Below are 8689 nucleotides of genomic sequence, written 5' to 3' on the forward strand. Positions count from 1 at the left end.
AAGCATCTACCTTATCTAAATGGGAAAGAAAGCAAGACAGTAGCATTTCTCAAACGGTGGCATTGATTAATATTAACATAGAGATTATATTAACAATAAAATTCGTTAAACATGTAATTTGCTTTTAACTGTGGCATTGCATCAATTTTCCAGCGGCATCATTAGAGGGTGTTTTTTTACAGGGACATTTTGGTGTAGGGACTAAAAAACTCCATGTCAGTCCCATCTAAACCAAAGAGGAGGGACTTTTAGGGACTAAAAGTGGGCATTTGGGACTAAAGAAAGAAGACCCCGAGGGAGTCTTTTTGGGACTTTTTCCAACAGTTGCCCCTGCCACGCATCGCACCTTGTCTCTATTAGTTCATCACTAGGGGTAACATGGTCTTTTAGCATGTCATTTAATAACCTCTAGTCCATGTTTAGTCCCTGGAACCCAACAGGTAGGGACTAGGGAGTTTTTAACCAAACAGGGCCTTAGATTAACAACAGCTAATGAGTTGCACGGGACAGTGGACGCACCAGCACCATGTGCATCTACCGATGTAATGTGGTCATGCACAGTCTGTTGCAACAAAGAACAAACAACCAAGGAGCATATTTGTGTTAGTCCCAGTTTTGTTATCTTTAGACGCCTTTCCCTATGTGAGCGCAACAAATCTAGTCCTGCTCAAACTCTACAGCCTTGTACCTTCCTTTCCTTTTTGAACTAGTACTTTCGCCCCTTCCTTTCCTCTTTGAACCACGTCCTAGATTTATGCGATACAACTTTCCCCACTACTTTCCCCCATTCCTTTCCTCTTTGAACCACGTCCTAGATTAATGCTATACAACTCTCCCCCTTCATTTCCTCTTTGAACCACGTCCTAGATTCATGCTATATACAACTTTTCCCACTACTTTCCCCCACTGCTTTCCTCTTTGAACCATGTCCTAGATTCATGGTATACATGCAGCTAGAGCAATGCATGTGGAGTAAGTAAATTATACCTTAAGGTTCTTGGGGCGTGGTTCCGTGGGCGACGGGACGGCGGCAAAGAAGAAGGGGTCGGAGGCCCTCCCGCGCCGCTGCTGGGTGGAAAGTGAACAGCTGCGCCAGTAGTCCCTCGCCGACGACGACAGCGTTAAGCCTCCTTCCCTTCCCGGCGGACGGATCCTGCCGGCTCTTTGAGCAGCAGTGAGGGGAGAGAGAGGCCAACGAAGTCTTGTTTAGATCTGGAGAGGGCGAGAGAGTGTGAAGAGAGCAACTACAAGCGCTGAGGCTCCAGCGGGAGAGGACGAGAGAGTGTGAAGAGAGCAACTACAAGCGCTGAGGCTCCAGCATGTATATATATACTGGAGAGAGAGAGTGTGAAGCATGCAAACCCTAGGAAACATTTTGACCAGTCAAAGAATCCTCCTGGCACAAATTATGCTCAAGTGTAGTTATCGAACCCGAGAGCTCAAGTTTGATGAGCGAACAGGCTAACCAGCTACCCAACCCTCCCGTTATGTTCAACGAGAGGGAAATAACCTTTTATACATTCCTGCATTCGTGTGACAAGCATGTCGTGTTTGTGTGTGTGTGTGTGTGTGGGAGTCATTGGGATTTCAATCATAATCGTGTCATGTGGCTTTGGTAGTAAGACTATCCACAGTGGTGCAGAAATAATGCAGCCTTAGTCACCTTACCTCTCTCCACGTAGTACGTTGGGTCCCACCAGTCAGAGGGTGAAACAAACAAATTAATAAGAAAAATTAAAAGCGCCGGTGGTGTATCTTACCTCACACATCTCGCTACTGCTTGGGAACACTGTCCAACTGATCCCTCTGTTCGCTCAGGTACTATTTTAAGTGAATCCTTATTATAACATTAACACAAATTTTGGGCACTTGTATTCGACTTAAGTCAGTGTGCCACCGTATCTCGTATACTTACTACTCCCTCCGTCTAGGTGTAATAAGTCATGTTAGAAGGTGCAACGGGACCAAGGTGCGTGCGTGCGCGCGCGCGCGTGTGTGTGTGTTTAACACCATGTGTGTGTTAGAGAGAGCGACATATCGACCTACTCCTATAGAGAGATGTTGTGTAGTGTACGATTTTAGCCGTGAGAGTCGGTGCATCCTCTCGTTTCCGGGCCTGTCCGGTAGGGACATGCGGACAGCTGCCACACCCGCTCCTGACCAGCCTGGCCCACCCAAAGCCCCTCCATCGCCCGCGCGCGCTTCCCGCCCGAAATGGCCAGCGCCGCTCCAAAGCATCGGTGCCGCATTCATGCCCGGGCAGAGCGGACACGACCTCTCACTGGCGCAAGAGTGATGGTTGCTTCGTCCGTCCAACTTACTGTTGGGTCTATGTGATTTGACGGCTCATTGGTCTTTATTACTGAGGTGGTAGGACTGCTGGATGTCCCACGCTTTCGGCGAAAGGAGGTATACTACTACTAGATTACAATTTTCTCCATTCTTACAGCGGAGGCATGCAAGAGCAGTGAAAACACGCAGGCTCAGTGATTACATGGCCCACCTCACACTATCACCGTGCGACACCTAACTCTTTACATAGTACTCCCGCCGTTCCTTAATATTACTAGATGAGTCCCCGCGCGTTGGCGTGGAACAGCGGTATATCTCTCTGTGCAAAATTATCGATTTCATAGAACAAAAAAAACTCTATAACCGCATGATAAATGCGGTAGCCAAACTAAATAAACTCCCATCATCATTTAGATCATCCCACGTAAGGAAAAAAGATCAGCAACTCCTACTGCATAATGGGATTATATTTTTCTTTTTGACATGTTAATGGGACTTAAAAGCTCACTTACATGCATGCTACCGGTGCATGCTTGCATGCAGACATGTTGATGTGATTTAAATCCCACTCACATGCATGTGGCACGGTATTTCTGCATGCTTGCATGTGGCTTAGTGTGGAGCCTCTCAATGTCAAGGTCAGACGGCTATTATGGACTGATTTACTTCATCTAACGGCTACATCAATTTTGATGACGTGGCTCAAGGAGAGGATAGAGAATTCCTAGTAGTGGGGGCTAGCTATTACTAGTAGATATAAGTCTTTGTAGAGATTCCACTACATACAGAACAAAATGAATGAATCTACACTTAAAATGCATCTATATACATCCGCATGTGGTTCATGGTGAAATCTCTACAAAGACTTATATTTAGGAACGGAGGAAGTACTAGTATAGGACGTACTGTAATTTATCAGCGAGATAAATTTGTTCAATGCTATGAAGCTTCCAGCTTCTGTTACATGTATCTTGCGTCCAAGGTTGCCTGTTGCAACATTTCATCAAATACAAAGGAGACTAACATGCATGCTATTGCATCTCAATGATTGACAGATCATAGCAAATATGTACTCCCTCCGTTCCAAAATAAGTTTCTCAACTTTGTGCAAACTTTAGTACAAAGTTGTACTACTACTACTACTAAAGATGACACTTATTTTGGAACAGAGGCAGCTAAAGAAAAAAACGATCCATGCAATCCCTAGCCCTTGAACCGTGAACCCTGACCAGGCTTCAATTTGCTGGCAACGTTCGATCTTCCTAATAAATGAAGTTTGCAACCTTTTGACCATCGGATCATTTTGTGCAGTTTCACCAAAATCGAGATGAGCATTGAGGGAGTCCTGGATTAGGGGGTGTTCGAATAGCCGGACTATACCTTCAGCCGGACTCCTGGACTATGAAGATACAAGATTGAAGACTCCGTCCCGTGTCCGGAAGGGACTTTCCTTGGCGTGGAAGGCAAGCTTGGCGATACGGATATTAAGATCTCCTACCATTGTAACCGACTTTATGTAACCCTAACCCTCTCCGGTGTCTATATAAACCGGAGGGATTTAGTCCGTAGGACAACATACACATCAACAACCATACCATAGGCTAGCTTCTAGGGTTTAGCCTCCTCGATCTCGTGGTTGATCTACTCTTGTAATACCCATATCATCAATATTAATCAAGCAGGATGTAGGGTTTTACCTCCATCGAGAGGGCCCGAACCTGGGTAAAACTTCATGTCCCTTGTCTCCTGTTACCATCCGGCCTAGATGCATAGTTCGGGACAACCTACCCGAGATCCGCCGGTTTTGACACCGACAATGGTGCTTTCATTGAGATTTCCTCTGTGTCGTCGCCATCAGGCTCGATGGCTCCTACGATCATCAATAGCGATGCAGTCCAGGGTGAGACCTTCCTCCTCGTACAGATCTTCGTCTTCGGCGGCTTTGCACTGCGGGCCAATTCGCTTGGCCATCTGGAGCAGATCGAAAGCTACGCCCCAGCCGTCAGGTCAGATTTGGAAGTTTAAACTACATGGATGACATCTGCGGGGACTTGATCTTTGATGGATTCGAGCCACTGCCGAGCGCGCCGCACTGTCATGATGAGCATCATTTAGCTCTGCCACTGAACAGTGCCCTGGAGGCCGCACCCGCGTCAGCTCCGACCCTTAATTTGGAGCCAACTGCGCCGATCGAGGATGGGCGGTTGGACGCCACCTCGGGGGCTGCGACCCCAACGGCGATTGAGCCGAACACCAGCCCCGTACTCTGCGAGACTCATGACTCCAAGGAGGCGGACTCCGAACCCTCCGCGCCCCTGCCGATCGAATCCGATTGGGCGCCGATCATGGAGTTCACTGCCGCGGACATCTTTCAGCACTCGCCTGTCGGCGATATCCTGAAGCACGGAAGTCTCTCTCTTTATCAGGAGAGCCCTGGCCGGATTACGGTCAGCAAGGTTGGGGTACGGAAAATGAAGAAATTCAAAGCCCACCCACCACCCACTTTGTAGCCACTATCGACGACTTAACTGACATTCTAGACTTCGACTCCGAAGACATCGACGGTATGGACGCCGATGAAGGAGATGATGAAGAACCAGCGCCTACTAGGCCCTGGAAAGCCACCTCGTTGTATGACATATACATGGTGGACACCCCAAAAGAGGGAGATGGCGATGGAACAACGGAGGATGACCCCTCCAAGAAACAACCTAAGCGCCGGCGTCAGCGACGCCGCTCAAAATCCCGCCAAAACAAACAAGGTGATTCCAGCACGGGAGATAATAATACTCCGGAAACCGCCGAAGAAAACCCCCTCCAGCAAGATTTAGCACAGGAGGATGGAGAAACCAACCCTCATGAGAGAGCGGCAGACAGAGAGGTCGAGGACGATAATTATATGCCTCCCTCCGAAGACGAGGCAAGCCTCGACGACGACGAATTCGTCGTGCCGGAGGATCCCGTCGAGCAAAAGTGTTTTCAACACAGGCTTATGGCCATGGCAAGAAGCCTCAAGAAAAAACATCAACAACTTAGAGCTGATCAAGATTTGCTAGTCGACAGATGGACTAAAGTCCTTGCGGCCGAAGAGCATAAACTCGAACGCCCCTCCAAGAGCTACCCAAAGCGCAGGTTGCTACCCCGATTAGAGGAGGAAGCACTTGATGCGGCCGACCGGCCACCTCGTGGTCGCGACAGAGAGGCCTCTCGGGCCTCCACTCAAGCCGCACCCCGTACCAAGGCACGGGAATATGCGCCGGACTTACGAGACATGTTGGAGGACAAGGCAAGGAAAACAAGATCGATCTATGGATCGCGTGGGCGCCCCACGGCTCGAGACGGTAACCGTCATGCCGGCCACAAATTCGGTGGGGCCGAACACAGTAGACGAGGCTCATTGGAGCTACGTCATGATATAGCCCAGTACAGAGGCACCGCACACCCACTCTGCTTTACAGATGAAATAATGGATCATCAAATCCCCGAGGGTTTCAAACCCATAAACATTGAATCATATGATGGCACAACAGATCCTGCGGTATGGATCGAGGATTATCTCCTTCATATCCACATGGCCCGCAGCGATGATTTCCACGCCATCAAATACCTCCCACTCAAGCTTAAAGGACCAGCTCGGCATTGGCTTAACAGCTTGCCAACATGATCAATCAGTTGTTGGTAGGACCTGGAAGCCGCATTCCTCGACAATTTCCAGGGCACTTATGTGCGACCCCCAGAGGCCGATGACCTAAGTCACGTAATTCGGCAGCCAGAGGAATCGGCCAAGCAATTCTGGACACGGTTCCTAACAAAGAAAAATCAAATAGTTGACTGTCCGGACGCTGAGGCCCTAGCAGCCTTCAAGCACAATATCCGTGACGAGTGGCTGGCCCGGCACCTTGGACAGGAAAAGCTGAAATCTATGGCAGCACTCACGACACTCATGACTCGCTTTTGCACGGGAGAAGACAGCTGGCTTGCTCGTAGCAACAATATGACCAAGAACCCTGGTAATTCGGACACCAGGGACAGTAGTGGCAGGTCACGTCGCAACAAGCAGAAGCGCCGCATTAACGGCGACAATGCTGAGGATACGGCAGTTAATGCCGGATTCAGAGGCTCTAAATCCGGTCAGCGGAAAAAGCCATTCAAAAGGAATCCTAGGGGCCCGTCCAGTTTGGACCGAATACTCGACCGCTCATGCCAGATACATGGCACCCCCGAAAAGCCAGCCAATCACACCAACAGGGATTGTTGGGTGTTCAAGCATACAGGCAAGTTAAACACCGAAAATGAAGACAAGGGGCTGCATAGCGATGACGACGAGGAGCCCCGGCCGCCGAACAACAGTGGACAGAAGGGTTTTCCCCCACAAGTGTGGATGGTGAACATGATATACGCAACCCACGTCCCCAAAAGGGAGCGGAAGCGCGCGTTAAGGGACGTATACACGGTAGAGCCAGTCGCCCCAAAGTTCAACCCATGGTCCTCCTGCCCGATCACCTTTGATCGAAGGGACCATCCCACTGGCATCCGTCATGGCGGATTTGCCGCGTGGTTCTAGACCCAATTATTGACGGATTTCATCTCACTAGAGTCCTTATGGACGGCGGCAGCAGCCTGAACCTGCTTTACCAGGATACAGTGCGGAAAATGGGCATAGATCCCTCGAGGATTAAGCCCACCAAAACGACCTTTAAAGGCGTAATACCAGGTGTAGAGGCCAACTGTACGGGCTCAGTCACACTTGAAGTGGTCTTCAGATCTCCGGATAATTTCCGAAGCGAGGAGTTAATCTTCGACATAGTCCCGTTTCGCAGTGGTTATCACGCACTGCTCGGGCGAACCGCATTCACTAAGTTCAATGCGGTACCACATTACGCATACCTTAAGCTCAAGATGCCAGGCCCTCGAGGAGTAATTACGGTCAATGGAAACACCGAATGCTCCCTCCGAACGGAGGAGCACACGGCGGCCCTTGCAGCGGAAGTACAAAGCAGCCTCTCCAGGCAGTTCACCAGTCCGGCCACTAAACGACCGGACACCGTCAAGCGCGCCCAGAGTAACCTACAACAAGACCACCTGGCATGATCCGAGCAGGCGTAGCAATGCGGCCCCAACCCCAACCCTCGCAAAAAGGCGACGCCAGTACTTCGCGTACATAACTACGCTCTAGAGATACCACGGGCACAGGGGGAGGGGCACCATCATGGCACGCCCAACACACGGATGAAACCGTACCAGGGGCTGCCAATTTTTTAATTTTCTCTTACTTTCAGGACTCCATCCTTCGGAAGGCTTGTTCGGCAGTTCAATTGCCGCACAAACGATGCAAGAACCAGGGAAGCAGACAAGCCACGCCGCATTACAGAACTCCCAGGTGGTCTGTATCACGAGCAGTATACCCGTTCCGCATACTATTCCACAGCTTGCCCCTGGAACGGACATGTTAACTAGTCCAACCTTCCACTTATCGCACTACTTGTATCGTTCTGCCTTGATCGCACCCCTTTTTAATAAACAATGCATAGCTTTCGTTTGTTTTTGCATTACGTTTTTTCTTTATATATGTTCCTTAACGACATGTTGCACCCGTACACGTTGGTACGGCCAAAATACGCCAGGGGCTTGAGTACCCCTCAATATGGTGTGAGAAGTCCGAACACTTTAACAAGTGCGGCACCCCGAACTTATAGCATTATATGCATCGGCTCCGAATCATGTCTTGGGTCAATAGTTGGGTTTGCCCGGCTCCTATGTTTTGGTGCCTTATGTTCCGCTATATTGGCTAAGGTAGCACTAGGAGAACCACTGCGATTGTGCCCCAGTTGAGCTGGGTCGAGCACCTCAGTGGAGAAAGCTAAAACTGACTGTCACGATGAAGCGAGAGCTAGTCGCTGTTCGAGAGGTTTTTTCGAGTCCCTAAAGACTTATGCCGCTTTGGGCGAGGAGCCGGCACTGTCCGGTCAAGGCGTGGATAGCGCCCCGAACTCGGCCTTCCGAATACCAGGGGCTTCGGCAAAATTTAAAATTATAGAATTCTATGGCTAAGTGAGAGTGTTCACGCATTATAGCCCGATTGCCTTGTTCGTTGGGCTGAGCGCCTCCCTCGAAGGACCCAAACATGGGAAAAAGAGCGCTTAGGTCTATCCCCGAACACCCCAGCACTAGCGGCACGGGGGCAGAAGCCGACGACTCGCCATCTCTCAGAATTGAAAAAAAGCCGCACAGAAGGTAATATTTTAAATTCCAACAGCATTGCTTAGCGCATATAAACAAGTTTTCAGCGCACAGGACAAAACGAGCAAGTTTCACTCAAAAATTACATCCCCAGAACATTCGTCCGCCACAAGGCAGGCACCCTTCAGAACATCCTTATAGTAATTCTCGGGCTTGC

The sequence above is a fragment of the Triticum urartu genome, chromosome 5A (genome assembly GCF_056163025.1).
Source record: "Triticum urartu cultivar PI428250 chromosome 5A, HENAU_Tu73, whole genome shotgun sequence".
In the NCBI taxonomy this organism is placed as follows: domain Eukaryota; kingdom Viridiplantae; phylum Streptophyta; class Magnoliopsida; order Poales; family Poaceae; genus Triticum; species Triticum urartu.